General features: G+C 39.3%; 1 protein-coding gene across 1 annotated transcript in view; it reads left to right on the top strand.

Moving 5' to 3' along the window:
* The first annotated feature begins 436 nt into the window (after positions 1 to 436).
* Positions 437 to 14,652, top strand: part of Mmaa (metabolism of cobalamin associated A) — a 29,105-nt gene continuing 14,889 nt past the window's right edge. The window contains exons 1-2 of the mRNA XM_046459623.2: positions 437 to 1,818; positions 11,262 to 11,382. The gene's annotated coding sequence lies outside the window, so the exon portion shown is untranslated. The remainder of the gene's footprint in view (positions 1,819 to 11,261; positions 11,383 to 14,652) is intronic.

Raw genomic sequence — 14,652 nt, 5'->3', positions numbered from 1 at the left:
GAATGTGGTAGAGAGGAAAGAATGGGTATAGAAAGTATTTTTGAGAAAAACAGATGTGAATTTTTACTGTTGCATATTAATTATACATTGAGTGTCATTGTGGCCTATTGGTACAAACCTGCAATATCATTTAATCAGTTTTACTCCCAGATACATCCCTTCCTCCCAAACCCAGATCCCCTTCTATCCTATTGGTCTCCCTCCTACTTTTTGTCCCTTTTTTTAATATTTATTTTTTAGTTGTAGATGGACATAAAACATTTATTTATTTATTTATTTATTTATTTATTTATTTATTTATTTATATGTGGTGCTGAGGATTGAGCCCAGGGCCTCTCATATGCAAGGTGAGTGCTCTACCACTGAGCCACAACCCCAGCCCCTCCCTTCTACTTTCATGATACCCTTTTATTTTATTTTTTAAATTATGTATAAATCTCAATCCTCTTTTTTCCCACTAGCTTCCACATATGGCATAAAACATATGGTACTTGTCTTTTTGAATCTGGCTTATTTCGCTTGACATGATCACTTCAGTTCCATCTACTTACTACAAATGACGTAATTTTGTTCATCTTTATGGCAGAATAAAGCTCCATTGTGTATGTATACTACATTTTCTTTATCTGTTCATCTGTTGCTGAATACCTAGATTGATTCCATAGCCTGACTGTAGTGAATTATGCTTTGATAAACATGGGTATGAATGTATCTCTTATGTATGCTGATTTTAATTCTTTTGGATAAATACCAGAGTGATATAGCTGGATGATACGGTACTTCTATTTTTAGTTTTATGAGACACCTCCATACTGATTTCCATGTGGGCTGTAGTAATTTATATTCCCACCAATGGAGTATAGAGTATAAGAAAGTTCCTTTATCCCAGTGCCCTCTCTAGCACAGATGTGAAAATGTTAAAATGCTACTGTTCTTGTGAACCTTCTTTCACGGGAGGTGTATTAGTCATATTTCTGTTACCGTAACAAGATACCTGAGACGATAAGAAAGATTTATTTTGGCTTACCGTTTTGGAGGCTTCAGTCCATGACAGATTTGCCCTGTTGCTTTTGTCCTGTGGTAGAGCAGTATATCATGGCAGGAGTGTTGGCAGTGTTTGGCAGCTCATCTCATGATGGCCAAGAACAAAAGAAGGTGCTGGGGATTTTCCAAGGGCATGTCCGCAATGACCTAACTTCCTCCCACTAAACTCTACCTCTTAAAGGTTCTACCACCTTCCAATAGCACATGACTGGGGACCAAGCCTTTAACACATGAGCCATTGAGGGACATTTAAGGAGGGGATGCCCTTATAAACTCATTTCGTTATTTTTGCCTACTTGATGTTTTTCATTATATATTAATAAATTGATATTCTGGTATATTAGAAATGGTGATGCTTTCAGGTATCTTACTGAACATTATAAATGCTACAGATTTTCTCTTGCATGATTATTGGCCAACTTTTCTTTGTATAAGAAAGCAGAAAAAATACTCTTAGTTACATGAGCAGGTAGGAAGCCCTTCTCCCATCCTATAGGAGAAAAACAGATGTGAATTTTTTTGACTGTTGCATATTATACATTGAGTTTCATTGTGGCCTATTGGTACAAACCTGCAACATCATTTGATCAATTTTACTCCCAGGTACCTCCCTTCCTCCCAAACCCAGATCCCCCCCATCCTATTGGTCTCCCTCCTACTTTTTTTCTTTTTTTAGTATTTATTTTTTAGTTGTAGATGGACGTAATACCTATATTTTATTTATTTATTTTTATGTGGTGCTGAGGATCAAGCCCAGGGCCTCTCACATGCAAGGTGAGCACTCTACAAATAACTTATTTGTTATATAAGTTAATAAACTAACTTTTATCTTCTACCTGTGACATGTATGTATAGGTAGAATGTTGCTCATAAGGCTGAGTTAGATAACTCTTAAAAAATTTGTGGGGTCCTTTAAAATCAGATTAATTGTATAAATTAATGTGGTTTGTTAATAAATTTAGTTATCAGATATGAGTTTCCCATGAAATGAGAAACATTTAAAATGTTTAAAATTCAGTCTGTTCTGTCACCTAACACTTCATTCAGAATTCCTACCAATATGGTTTGCACAGGAAATGTAAACTAATTTTTCATTTTGGCCTAAGCAAAAAAAAGTAAAAAATAAACAACAGTCAGGTATAATTATGCCACATTCAAATGTAAAGGATTATTTTATTGTCTCTGTTCACATCATATAGATAACATATTTGTGAGGTTCAGGTTTTCCCAAGTTCTTCCACTCATTCTGAGGCCGTGGCCAATCAACCTAACATTGCTGAGCCTTTTCATCTGTAGGTCAGATTAGGAAATGCTTGTCCAGCACTCACACATAGTCCACAGCCAGCAGAAAGCAACAGCTTCTAGCTGCCATTCACATGGTCCAGAGAGAGAGGGGAACTAAGAAACTCAGTCCCCAGGAAGAGTTTGGAAGGTATCAGAACCTAGAATTCTATACATCTGGATAGGTCTTTGGTTTCATTTCTGTTATTTTAGTTTGGGAAAGAAGAAGGGGAGGGAGTAAATGTTATCATCCTTTTCCTGGTTCTTTCTTTCACTTAAAAGCCTTTTAAGATTTGTACTGACATCAAAGGACAAAGAATTATGCCTGCAGAATAGATGTTAACTTATCAAATAGTTGGCATGGATTTCTTGAGGAAGATTGCAATTAAATTGTTATAAGACACCATTATTTTAAACATATTTTTTAAAATTTAGTTGTAGATGAACACACAGTATCTTTATTTATTTGTATGTGGTGCTAAGGATCGAACCTAGTGCCTCAAACATGCAAGGCAAGTGCTTTACCACTGAGCTACAACCCCAGCCCATGACATCATTATTTTAAATGTTAGAGTAATCTATACTACTTTTTTATAAGACTGTTTTTTTTTTTTTGAGAAAAAGAGAAAAATTTTTTTTAATATTTATTTTTTAGTTTCGGTGGACACAACATCTTTATTTTTATGTGGTGCTGAGGATCGAACCCAGTGCCCCGCACATGCCAGGCGAGTGCACTACCACTTCAACCACATCCCCAGCCCCTGTTTTTTTTTTTTTTTTGATTGTGTAAGCTCTGTATTCTTTTTTTTTTTTTAATTTTTTATTGTTGGCTGTTCAAAACATTACATAGTTCTTGATATATCATATTTCACACTTTGATTCAAGTGGGTTATGAGCTCCCATTTTTACCCCATATACAGATTGCAGAATCACATCAGTTACACATCCATTGATTTACATATTGCCATACTAGTGTCTGTTGTGTTCTGCTGCCTTTCCTATCCTCTACTATCCCCCCTCCCCTCCCCTCCCCTTCCCTTCCCTCCCCTCCCCTCTTCTCTCTCTGCCCCCTCTACTGACATTCATTTGTCCCCCTTGTATTATTTTTCCCTTTCCCCTCACTTCCTCTTGTATGTACTTTTGTATAACTCTGAGGGTCTCCTTCCATTTCCATGCAATTTCCCTTCTCTCTCCCTTTCCCTCCCACCTCTCATCCCTGTTTAATGTTAATCTTCTTCTCATGCTCTTCGACCCTACTCTGTTCTTAGTTACTCTCCTTATATCAAAGAAGACATTTGGCATTTGTTTTTTAGGGATTGGCTAGCTTCACTTAGCATAATCTGCTCTAATGCCATCCATTTCCCTGTAAATTCTATGATTTTGTCATTTTTTAATGCAGAGTAATACTCCATTGTGTATAAATGCCACATTTTTTTTATCCATTCATCTATTGAAGGGCATCTAGGTTGGTTCCACAGTCTTGCTATTGTGAATTGTGCTGCTATGAACATCGATGTAGCAGTGTCCCTGTAGCATGCTCTTTTTAGGTCTTTAGGGAATAGACCGAGAAGGGGAATAGCTGGGTCAAATGGTGGCTCCATTCCCAGCTTTCCAAGAAATCTCCATACTGCTTTCCAAATTGGCTGCACCAATTTGCAGTCCCACCAGCAATGTACAAGTGTACCCTTTTCCCCACATCCTCGCCAGCACTTGTTGTTGTTTGACTTCATAATGGCTGCCAATCTTACTGGAGTGAGATGGTATCTTAGGGTGGTTTTGATTTGCATTTCTCTGACAGCTAGAGATGGTGAGCATTTTTTCATGTACTTGTTGATTGATTGTATGTCCTCCTCTGAGAAGTGTCTGTTCAGGTCCTTGGCCCATTTGTTGATTGGGTTGTTTGTTCTCTTATTGTCTAATTTTTTGAGTTCTTTGTATACTCTGGATATTAGGGCTCTATCTGAAGTGTGAGGAGTAAAGATTTGTTCCCAGGATGTAGGCTCTCTATTTACCTCTCTTATTGTTTCTTTTGCTGAGAAAAAACTTTTTAGTTTGAGTAAGTCCCATTTGTTGATTCTAGTTATTAACTTTTGTGCTATGAGTGTCCTATTGAGGAATTTGGAGCCCGACCCCACCGAATGTAGATCGTAGCCAACTTTTTCTTCTATCAGATGGCGCGTCTCTGATTTGATATCAAGCTCCTTGATCCATTTTGAATTAACTTTTGTGCATGGCGAGAGAAAGGGATTCAGTTTCATTTTGTTGCATATGGATTTCCAGTTTTCCCAGCACCATTTGTTGAAGATGCTATCCTTCCTCCATTGCATGCTTTTAGCCCCTTTATCAAATATAAGGTAGTTGTAGTTTTGTGGATTGGTTTCTGTGTCCTCTATTCTGTACCATTGGTCCACCCGCCTGTTTTGGTACCAGTACCATGCTGTTTTTGTTACTATTGCTCTGTAGTATAGTTTGAAGTCTGGTATCGTTATACCGCCTGATTCACACTTCCTGCTTAGCATTGTTTTTGCTATTCTGGGTCGTTTATTTTTCCATATGAATTTCATGATTGCTTTGTCTATTTCTACAAGAAATGCCGTTGGGATTTTGATTGGCATTGCATTAAACCTATAGAGAACTTTTGGTAATATCGCCATTTTGATGATGTTAGTTCTGCCTATCCATGAACAGGGTATATTTTTCCATCTTCTAAGATCTTCTTCTATTTCTCTCTTTAGGGTTCTGTAGTTTTCATTGTATAAGTCTTTCACCTCTTTTGTTAGGTTGATTCCCAAGTATTTTATTTTTTTTGAAGATATTGTGAATGGAGTAGTTGTCCTCATTTCCATTTCAGAGGATTTGTCGCTGATATACAGGAATGCCTTTGATTTATGCGTGTTGATTTTATATCCTGCCACTTTGCTGAATTCATTTATTAGCTCTAATAGTTTCTTTGTAGACCCTTTTGGGTCTGCTAGGTATAGAATCATGTCATCTGCAAATAGTGATAATTTAAGTTCTTCTTTTCCTATTTTGATGCCTTTAATTTCTTTCGTCTGTCTAATTGCTCTGGCCAGTGTTTCGAGAACTATGTTGAACAGAAGTGGTGAGAGAGGGCATCCCTATCTTGTTCCAGATTTTAGAGGGAATGTCTTCAATTTTTCTCCATTCAGAATGATGCTAGCCTGAGGCTTAGCATAGATTGCTTTTACAATATTGAGGTATGTTCCTGTTATCCCTAGTTTTTCTAGAGTTTTGAACATAAAGGGATGCTGTACTTTGTCGAATGCTTTTTCCGCATCTATCGAGATGATCATATGGTTCTTATTTTTAAGTCTATTGATGTGGTGAATAACATTTATTGATTTCCTTATATTGAACCAGCCTTGCATCCCAGGGATGAATCCTACTTGATCATGGTGCACAATTTTTTTGATATGTTTTTGTATCTGAGTGGCCAGAATTTTATTGAGGATTTTTGCATCTAGGTTCATTAGAGATATTGGTCTGTAGTTTTCTTTCTTTGAAGTGTCTTTGTCTGGTTTAGGTATCAGGGTGATGTTGGCCTTGTAGAATGAATTTGGAAGTTCTCCCTCTTTTTCTATTTCCTGAAGTAGCTTGAAAAGTATGGGTATTAGTTCCTCTTTAAAGGTTTTGTAAAACTCTGCTGTATACCCATCCGGTCCTGGGCTTTTCTTAGTTGGTAGTCTTTTGATGGTTTCTTCTATTTCCTCAATTGATATTGGTCTGTTTAGGTTGTCTATATCCTCCTGACTCAATCTGGGCAGATCATATGACTTAAGAAATTTATCGATGCCTTCACTATCTTCTAATTTATTGGAGTATAAGGATTCAAAATAATTTTTGATTATCTTCTGTGTATCTGAAGTGTCTGTTGTGATATTGCCTTTTTCATCCTGTATGCTAGTAATTTGAGTTCTCTCTCTTCTTCTCTTCGCTAGCATGGCTAAGGGTCTGTCGATTTTGTTTATTTTTTCAAAGAACCAACTTTTAGTTTTGTCAATTTTTTCAATTGTTTCTTTTGTTTCGATTTCATTAATTTCAGCTCTGATTTTAATTATTTCTTGCCTTCTACTTCTTTTGCTGTTGTTTTGCTCTTCTTTTTCTAGGATTTTGAGATGAAGTATGAGATCATTTATTTGTTGTTTTTTTTTCTTTTTTTAAGGAATGAACTCCAAGCAATGAATTTTCCTCTTAGAACTGCTTTCAGTGTGTCCCATAGATTCCGATATGTTGTGTCTGTGTTTTCATTAATCTCTAAGAATTTTTTAATTTCCTCCTTGATGTCTTCTATAACCCATTGATCATTCAGTAACCTATTGTTCATTCTCCAAGTGATGTATTCTTTTTCCTTCCTTCTTTTATCGTTGATTTTCAGTTCCCTTCCATTATGATCAGATAGGATGCATGGTATTATCTCTACTCCTTTATATTGTCTAAGAGTTTCCCTGTGACATAATATATGATCTATTTTTGAGAAGGATCCATGTGCTGCTGAGAAAAAAGTGTAACTGCTTGATGTTGGGTGGTATATTCTATATATGTCAATTAAGTCTAGGTTATTAATTGTGTTATTGAGTTCTATAGTTTCCTTATTCAACTTTTGTTTTGAAGATCTGTCCAGTGGCGAGAGAGGTGTGTTGAAGTCTCCCATGATTATTGTATGGTGGTCTATTAGACTCTTGAACTTGAGAAGAGTTTGTTTGATGAACATAGCTGCACCATTGTTTGGGGCATATATATTTATGATTGTTATGTCTTGTTGGTGTATGGTTCCCCTAAGCAGTATGTAGTGTCCGTCTTTATCCCTTTTGTTTAACTTTGGCTTGAAATCTATTTTATTTGATATGAGTATGGACACTCCTGCTTGTTTCCGAAGTCCATATGAGTGATATGATTTTTCCCAACCTTTTACCTTCAGCCTATGTATGTCTTTTCCTATCAAATGCGTCTCCTGTAGGCAGCATATTGTTGGGTCTTGTTTTGTGATCCATTCTACTAGCCTGTGTCTCTTGATTGGTGAGTTTAAGCCATTAACATTTAGGGTTATTATTGAGATATGGATTGTTCTTCCAGCCATATTTGTTTATTTATGTTACTAAACATGGTTTGTTTTCCTCTTTGATTATTTTTCCCCCCTTTACTGTCCTACCTCCCACTGTTGGTTTTCATTGTTATTTTCCATTTCCTCTTCCTGTAATGTTTTGCCAAGGATGTTTTGAAGAGATGGTTTTCTAGCTGCAAATTCTTTTAACTTTTGTTTATCGTGGAAGGTTTTAATTTCATCTTCCATCCTGAAGCTTAATTTCGTTGGAAACACAATTCTTGGTTGGAACCCATTTTCTTTCAGTGTTTGAAATATGTTATTCCAGGATCTTCTAGCTTTCAGAGTCTGTGTTGAAAGATCAGCTGTTATCCTGATTGGCTTACCCCTAAATGTGATCTGCTTCCTTTCTCTTGTAGCTTTTAAAATTCTCTCCTTATTCTGTATGTTGGGCATCTTCATTATAATGTGTCTAGGTGTGGGTCTCTTATGATTTTGCACATTCGGTGTCCTGTAGGCTTCTAGGATTTGGGATTCTGTCTCATTCTTCAAGTCTGGGAAGTTTTCTCGTATTATTTCATTGAATAGATTGCTCATTCCTTTGGTTTGAAACTCTGTCCCTTCCTGTATCCCAATGACTCTTAAATTTGGTCTCTTGATGTTATCCCATATTTCTTGGATGTTCTGCTCATGGTTTCTTAACAGTCTTGCTGAGCTGTCTATGTTCTTTTCAAGTTGAAATACTTTATCTTCATTGTCTGATGTTCTATCTTCTAAGTGTTCTACTCTGCTGGTAGTATTCTCAATTGAGTTTTTAAGTTGGTTTATTGCTTCCTGCATTTCTAGGATTTCTGTTTGTTTGTTTTTTATAACCTCTATCTCCCTGTATAGTTGATCTTTTGCTTCTTGGATTTGTTTATGTAATTCATTATTGAAGTGATCTTTCATTGTCTGATTTTGCTGTCTGATGTCTTCCTTGATACTCCAGATCATCTGAAGCATGTATATCCTGAATTCTTTATCTGATATTCCATCTGCTGCAGCTATTACCTCTTCTAACATTGAGTTGACCTGCATTGCTTGTGGTCCTTTCTTTCCTTGTCTCTTCATACTGTTCGCGTTCCTTTCTACTTGGTGAAACTGTTGTGCTATAGAATTTTCCCCCTATATATTTATATTGGTCTTGTATAGTTGCAAAGTCTCCCTCACAGGCGCGAGCGGCGGCTCTGCCCCTCCTCCAATTGAGGCAGTGTGCTTACCACGCCGGCAGGCTGCTGGGACTGCTCTGCCGGTCGGTAGCAGGTCCGCCTACCTTGCAGGCGCAGGCGGCGGCTCTGTCCCTCTGCGGGCCGCTAGGCTTGTTCTGTCTGTGGCCGCTGTTCTGCCTACTTTGTAGGCGCAGGCAGCGGCACTGCCCCTCTGCAGGCCTCTGGGGCTGTTCTGCCTGTGGGTCGCAGGTCCGCCTACCTTGCAGGCGCGCGGGGGGGGGGGGGGCGGCTCTACTCTTCCTCAGGCCACTGGGCCTGTTCTGTCTGTCGGTTGCAGGTCTGGCCTGTTCTGATGGTGGTCACAGTTCCGTCTACCTTGCAGGCGCGGGGGGAAGGGGCGGCTCTGCCTCTCAGCAGGCCGCTGCTCCTCTTCTGCCGGTGGGTCGCAGGCCCGCCTACCTTGCAGGAGTGATTGGAAGCTCTGCCCCTCCGCGGGCCACTGGGCCTTTTCTGTCGGTGGTCACAGTTCCGCCTACCTGGCAGGCACGGGGGTTGGGGGGCGGCTCTGCCCCTCAGCAGGCAGCTGGGCCTGCTCTGTGGGTGGTCAGAATTCCGTCTACCTTGCCGGCGCAGGGGGAGGGGGCGGCTCTGCCTCTCAGCAGGCCGCTGCTCCTCTTCTGCCGGTGGGTCACAGGCCCGCCTACCTTGCAGGAGTGATTGGAAGCTCTGTCCCGCCGCGGGCCACTGGACCTTTTCTGTTGGTGGTCACAGTTCCACCTACCTGGCAGGCGCGGGGGGTGGGGGGCGGCTCTGCCCCTCAGCAGGCCGCTGGGCCTGCTCTGTGGGTGCTCACAGTTCCCTCTACCTTGCCGGCGCAGGGGGATGGGGCGGCTCTGCCCCTCAGCAGGCCGCTGGGCCTGCTCTATGGGTGGTCACAGTTCCCTCTACCTTGCCGGCGCAGGGGGAGGGGGCGGCTCTGCCTCTCAGCAGGCCGCTGCTCCTCTTCTGCCGGTGGGTCGAAGGCCCGCCTACCTTGCAGGAGTGATTGGAAGCTCTGTCCTGCCAGGGGCCACTGGGCCTTTTCTGTCGGTGGTCACAGTTCCGCCTACCTGGCAGGCGCGGGGGGTGGGGGGCGGCTCTGCCTCTCAGCAGGCCGCTGCTCCTCTTCTTCCGGTGGGTCGCAGGCCCGCCTACCTTGCAGGAGTGATTGGAAGTTCTCTTGTTTTGTTTTTTAAAGATTTTTTAAAGTATTTATTTTTTAGTTGTAGTTGGACTAATTAATTTATTTTTATTTGGTGCTGAGGATTGAACCCAGGGCCTTGCTCATGCTAGGCAAGCACTCTACAGTTGAGCCACATCCCCAGCCCTGTAAGACTGTTTTTATTCATCTCATTTAGGAAATGTTATTTGCTTGAGATGTTATAAATGGACATATTTTCATCTACTAATGTTCTTGCTACTAGGTTTTGATTCCTTAAAACATTTTCTGTTCTGGCTAGATGATTTGAAATAGGGAACTTAGAAGGCGGAATATTTTAGGTAAAGGTCCTCAGATCACATGGATAAGTATCGTAACCCAAGTTTTTCTTCATCGTATGTGAGATCAATGCAAGGTAGATAGAATATCCAATCATTGACCTAAAAAAACAAAATATAGAAAGGCTACTCTGTGTCAGGCACTGTGTTAGATTCTGGGGAAATAAGCAATAATATTTTGTCATTTCTCTGGGAGGTTCTCAGCTAAGGTGAGGGGTGAAAATTGGTGGGAAGAGGTCTCAAAATAGATTAATTTAAAGACAGAAAGACAAGGCCTGTAATCCCAACAATCAAAGGCCATGGCAGGAGGATCTTATGTTCAAGGTGCATACTGGGCAACTTAAACCCTCAGCAACTTAGCAAGAGCCTGGAGATGTAGCTGAATTTTGGTAAAGTGCCCATGGGTTCCATTCCCACTATCAAAAAAAAAAAGGAAAAGGAAAAGAAAACTACCTGTTATATGAACAAAAGGCAGTGGAACATTGAATAGAACAATTAACTGCCTGAAAGAGTTGGGGGAAAATGTGCCTCAAAGGAGGTGTTATTTGAACTAAATAGGTGTTTTTCAGGTTAAAAAAAAAAGTGGATGAGATGCATTCCAGACTTCTTATTTTTATGATAGTTTGTGCATAGTTTAATAAAAGCTACCATGCTCGGAACTGGTGACTAGAATATGTACGTCATGCTATTTTGGAGTACTTTTGAACTTCTAATCTTAATGTGATGAATCTAATAAAAGCTTTGCAGTAACATAGCTAAAACATCACTTTTTCACCTTACACATAATTCAGTTTACTGATTTTTCTAGAACATATGCTAATTTTATGTCTAATTTAGAAATTGACATATGAATGTATTGGATGTAACACTGATAGTCACAATAAATGATAAAATTAAGGATTCATCAAGTTTACTTCTCATGTTAGGAAGAAATCCAAATGAAAAAGGAAATAATGTACAAGTTATGACAGATAATTAAATCATGAGTAGTTATTAGATATTTCTCATAAAAATTCTGAATTTTATTTTAAATATTTTTGGTTACCTTAGCAACTGTGTTAGTTTTCTGTTGCTACTGTAACAAATTACCACAAACTGGTGTAAAACAACACAGAATTATTATCTTACAGTTATCTTGATCAAGTCTGACATGGGTATCACTGGGCTAAAATCAAGCTACCAATAATACTTCATTCTGTCCTGGAGGATCTCAAGGAAAATCAGCTTCCTGGATTTTTCTGTCTTCTACAGGTTAGCCCTTTTACTCCCTTACCAGTGGGGATGGGTGGAGTCCTCACATGATATTGCACTGTTCTTTTCTGCCTCCCGGCTTCCATTTGTAAGGACCCTGGTGGTTGCAGTGATCCTCTGAGATAAACTAGACTAATCTATGTATCTGAGTCAGTTGATTAGCAATCTGAATTCCTTCTGCAAACTTCATTTCCCCTTTGCTATGTGATATAACATGTTTATAGGTTCCAGGAATTCAGACATGGGCATCCTTGGGTAGGCATGCTTCTGTCTACTACCATAATAATAGACTGCCTTGAAAAAAATCAGAAACAGTATGCCCAAAACAATATGGAAACACCTCAAGACTACTTATCTATACGTGAGTTTATAGATAAGTACACTTCAACATGTGTATTCCTCCTGCATGTGTGTGTAAAGTTTTATCAAAAAATGGTGTCACACATCCTCTATCCAATCCCTTTGTTGGTGAACTTATTTGGTCAGCTAAACAGTAATTCCCAAATTTACGCCACAGCTCTGACCTCTGCCTGGAACTTAAGACCGATAAATGCTGCTGCTCACTCCATATCTCACTTGGATATCTAGTAGGTCTGTTTTGTTTTTGATTAAATTTATTTTTAATGAATACATTAAAATTGTACATATTAGTAGGGGACCATGTGATGTTCTGATTCTGGTATACATGGTGTAATGTTTAATAATGGGCCTCTTAAATTTAATGTGTTGGAAACTAAACTCCTGTTTGCACTTTAAACCTTACTTCTGACAGTATTCCCTAGCTCACTGAAGGACAACTTTGTCTTTCTTTTTTTTTTTAATTTATTTTTATTATTTATTTTGGTACCAGGGATTGAACCCAGGGTCACTTAACCATTGAGCCACATCCCCAGATCTTTTTTGTATTTTTTTTTTTTATTATTATTTAGAGATAAGGTCTTGCTAAGTTGCTTAGAGCCTCGATGAATTGCTGAGGCTGACTTTGAACTAAGATTTTCCTGCCTCATCCTCCTGAGCCTAGGGATTACAGGCATGCGCCACCACACTCAACCCCATCTTTCTGTCTTTCTATGGCTCAAGTAAGAACCTCTGCCTTGTCTTTGACTGTTCCGGTTCCTACCCACATTAGCAGTTCTTTCAGAATTCATCTGGAATCTGTCTGAACACTACCTCAACCTGGTCCAGGCCATTCCTCTCATCTACCTTCTAGTGCAATTCTCCAGGTGGTCTTCCTGTTTCTGGTCTTGTGCCCCATTCCCCTATTCACTTAGGAAAGTGGGTAAAGTTAACTGATATCTATTTCCCTTTTAGCCAAAGGATTTCTCTTTTGTTCTATCATAATTTATTAAGAAGAAATTCCATAGAGAGTCAAAGGTATGGATTTGAGTCCTGGCCCTGTCTCTGATTGTGACTATAGTTGTTTAACTCATACTTGGTTTCCCTTTCTGTTAAACGAGATTAATAACTGTCACACTGTCCTTATGGGATTGGTGTATAAGGTAAAATAAAGTATTTGAAAGTGGTTTATAAGCTCTAAAGTTGCAGGTAAGTGGGTAATAAAATAAATTCTGATCAGATCAGCAACAGTTTTTTTTCCCCCCCTTAGCAAGTGAAGAGAGCCAGGCTTCATGTCAAGCTTTGAGGATTCTAACGGGGACATGAAGGTGGATTGAATTGAATGTGCCTTATCTTGTACAATACTTACTACCTTGCTGAAGTCCAGGTCCTCATCATCTCCTTTGCTCCTGTGCTAGGGGTCCTTGCTAGGGTTTCTAAACTGGACTCTGTGTTACCAGGGTCTCATCACTCTTGACCTTTCACCACTGTTCCTAGACTTATCTCCTAAAAGAGCAAAGTCAGTGGTGTCACCTCCATAAAGGTCTCTGTTGTTTGTCCTCTGCCAAGACCCAAAAGCTAGCTTCTTGGCCCCTAAAGTTTACATATTGATCCAGACATATCTCCCATCACTAGTTCCTTAAACTGGTATCTTCTGTCATCACTGAATTTTTCAGTCTTCTCTAATATGGCAGGGAAGAGGCCAAGTCCTCATACTAGAAAGCGGTCTTCATCCTTCATCAGCTCTTTTATTCTTTCAGATCCATCCCTGATATATTACAATCTGGAAAGTAGTATGTGCTTGGAAAGTAGGGGTTGAATAAAAATCCAGTTCTTGCCTGTGAGTGTCCAGGCTACTGGTGTTGCTGGTGGTGAGGATGTGAATTGAGCTGAAAGATGTTGTTTAATGACACCTTCCACAATAGATCCCCTGTTAGATACTTTAAGTGTCTTTTTGTGTGTTTGTATGAAGGCTACTCGTCGATAGATGTTTTAAAAACTTTTTTTTTAGAAATAATTTTATACATTTTAAATAAATTATTCTTTTAAAAATAAATTTGTATAAATAAATATTATAATGCCCCCCTCAATTTGAAAAAAAATTGTTGCTTTTGGAAAATTTATGAACATTTATAGTTTCTACAGGTTAAAAAAATCTTAAACTACTTCTTTGTCCTGAATAGCATGTTTATTAACTAAAATTAATTTTATATTCATTGGCTTTGAAGTGCTATTTGGAGAAGTATCTTGGATCAATAAAATAATTAATTTCAATGAGCCATGAGACCCAGAAAAACCAAAATTTCCAAATAATTATGAACCCAAATTGCATAGGACATATGTACCTATAAATCTTAGTTTGAGCCAGATGTGGTGGCGCACATCTGTAATCCCAGCTGCTCTGGAGGCTGAGACAGGAAGATCGTGAGTTCAAAGCCAGCCTCCGCAACAGCGAGGCACTAAGCAACTCACTGAGACCTTGTCTCTAAATAAGATACAAAATAGGGCTGGGGGTGCTGGGGGCTATAGCTCAGGTGGTAGAGTGCTTGTCTTGCATGCACAAGCCCCTGGGTTCTATTCCCAGCACCAAAAAAAAAAAAAAAAAAAAAATAGGACTGGGGATGTGGCTCAGTGATTGAGTGCCCCTGAGTTCAATCCCTGGTCCCCCCCCACCCCAAAATCTTAGTATGTCACTGGAAGTTTAGGTCTGTGACCTAATTATTACTATTGTTTTACAAATTCATATACTAACAATAAAAACTAATGTTAATTGAGCTCCTACTCTGTGGTAGGCACTGCTCCAGGCTTTTTACATGAAATAAGTCATTTTGTTCTCTTAACCACTTTGCTCTCTTAACTCCAGAACATTGAAGTTCGGAGTGGTTAAGTAACTAGCCCTAGGTCATGATAGCATAAGTAGCAGCAACTGAATGG

This window comes from Marmota monax, unplaced genomic scaffold, assembly GCF_021218885.2.
Source record: "Marmota monax isolate L192 unplaced genomic scaffold, Marmota_monax_Labrador192_F-V1.1 WCK01_AAM20220418_F8-fsc00039, whole genome shotgun sequence".
NCBI lineage: Eukaryota > Metazoa > Chordata > Mammalia > Rodentia > Sciuridae > Marmota > Marmota monax.
This window is presented reverse-complemented; position numbering and strand designations above follow the sequence as displayed.